The following is a 2,147-nucleotide window of genomic DNA, read 5'->3' on the forward strand; positions in this document are numbered from 1 at the left end:
ATTTCTGCTCTAATCTTGGTCAACTCCTTCCTTGTCAGTGGGTTAGGCCTGTCCCTCTGTTGCTGTTCCAGTTTCTTGAGGTGAGAATATAGAAACTGCATTTTAGATTTTTCTATTCTTTTGAGTGAGGCTTGGATGGCTATGTATTTCCCCCTTAGGACTGCCTTTGCAGTATCCCATAGGTTTTGGACCGTTGTGTATTCATTCTCGTTGGTCTCCATAAATTGTTTAATTTGTTTTTTGATTTCCTGGTTTATCGAGTCATTCTTGAGCAGGATGGTTCTTAGCCTCCAAGTGTTTGAGTTTCTTCCAGGTTTTTCCTTGTGGTTGAGTTCCAATTTCAGAGCGTTGTGGTCTGAGAATATGCAGGGGATAATTTCAATCTTTTGGTATTGGCTGAGACCTGTTTTGTGTCCCAGAGCATGATCTATTCTTGAGAATGTTCCATGGGCATTTGAATAGAATGAGTATTCTTTGGTTCTGGGGTGTAGTGTTCTATATATATCTATGAGGTCCAACTCGTCGAGTATGGCATTCAAAGCCTTTGATTCTTTGCTTAGTTTTTGCCAGGGTGTTCTGTCTATTTCTGATAGTGGGGTGTTGAGGTCCCCTACTATTACTGTGTTCTTATCTATATGTCTCTTTATTTTGGTTAAGAGTTGGCTTGTGTATCTTGCTGCTCCCCTGTTGGGGGCATATATATTAATAATTGTCATATCCACTTGTTGAATACTTCCTTTAAGAATAATATAGTGCCCTTCTGTATCTCTCTCTATGGCCTCTAGTTTAAAATCCAGTCTATCTGATATGAGAATTGCTACTCCAGCTTTCTTTTGAGGTCCATTTGCGTGGAAGATGGTACTCCATCCCCTTACTCTAAGTCTGAATGCATCTTTGGGTTCAAAATGAGTCTCTTGTAGACAGCAAATGGATGGGTCATGTCTTTTTATCCAATCTGCAACCCTGTGGCGTTTTATGGGAGAGTTTAAGCCATTTAGATTGATAGAGATTATTGACAGATATGATTTTAATGATGCCATTTCTCTTTAAAGTCTTTGTATCGGTTGTGACTTGCTGCTCTGTATCACTCTTGGGGCCTTTTTACCTTTATAGAGCCCCCCTTAATATCTCCTGTAGGGCTGGTTTCGTGGTTACGAAATTGGTTAATGATTGGCGATTTTGGAACGTCTTTATTTCTCCATCAATTCTGAATGACAGCTTTGCTGGATAAAGGATCCTTGGCTGCATGTTTTTCTCTGAAAGAGCTTTAAAAATGCCCCCCCAAGCCTTTCTCTCATTCCAGGTCTCTGTAGACAGGTCTGACGTAATCCTGATACCTTTGCCTTGGTACGTGAGAAATTTCTTTGCCCTGGCCGCTTTCAATACTGTATCCTTGGATCTAATATTTGCGAATTGCACTATGACGTGACGTGGCGTAGGTTTGTCGTGGTTGAGCTTGGGAGGGGTCCTCTCTGCCTCTTGGACATGAATGTTTGTTTCCCTCACTAGAAAAATGGAAGTTTTCAGCTACAATTTGTTCAAATATCTCTTCTAGACCTCTGTTTTTCTCCTCCCCCTCGTGGATGCCAATGATTCTGACATTGGATCTTTCATTGAGTGTAATCTCCCGTAGTAATCTACATTCGTGGGCGTGGATTTTTTTAAGACCAGCTTCTATTTTCGTTTTTTCTTCTACTAACCCATCCTCCAATTCGCTAACGCGTTCCTCTGCTTCGGTGACCCTGGCCGTCAGAGCCTCTAGTTTTGACTGCATTTGGCTCATAGAATTTTTAATTTCTGTCAGATTCACTCTCATTTCTGTCCTTAGGGATTCTATATTCTCAGTAACATTTTCGTTAATACTTTTTTCAAGTCTACTCATCATCTTGACCATTGTTACTCTGAATTCCATTTCTGATAATTTGGTTACATCCATATCCATTATTTCTGTGGCAGAGGCCACAGACTCACTGTCTTTTCTTTGCTGGGGGGGCTTCTCCTTCTTGTCATTCTGATGAGGAGAGGTTGCGGGGTTGTCCAGAGCCCAAATTATTGACTGGAACCCAGGCTGTGTGCCCTTGTTTTATAGGGATCTTAGGGATGTGGACTTCTCCTTTAAAGATTTTATTTATTTATGTGGAAGAGAG

The sequence above is a fragment of the Ailuropoda melanoleuca genome, chromosome 7 (genome assembly GCF_002007445.2).
Source record: "Ailuropoda melanoleuca isolate Jingjing chromosome 7, ASM200744v2, whole genome shotgun sequence".
Lineage (NCBI taxonomy): Eukaryota > Metazoa > Chordata > Mammalia > Carnivora > Ursidae > Ailuropoda > Ailuropoda melanoleuca.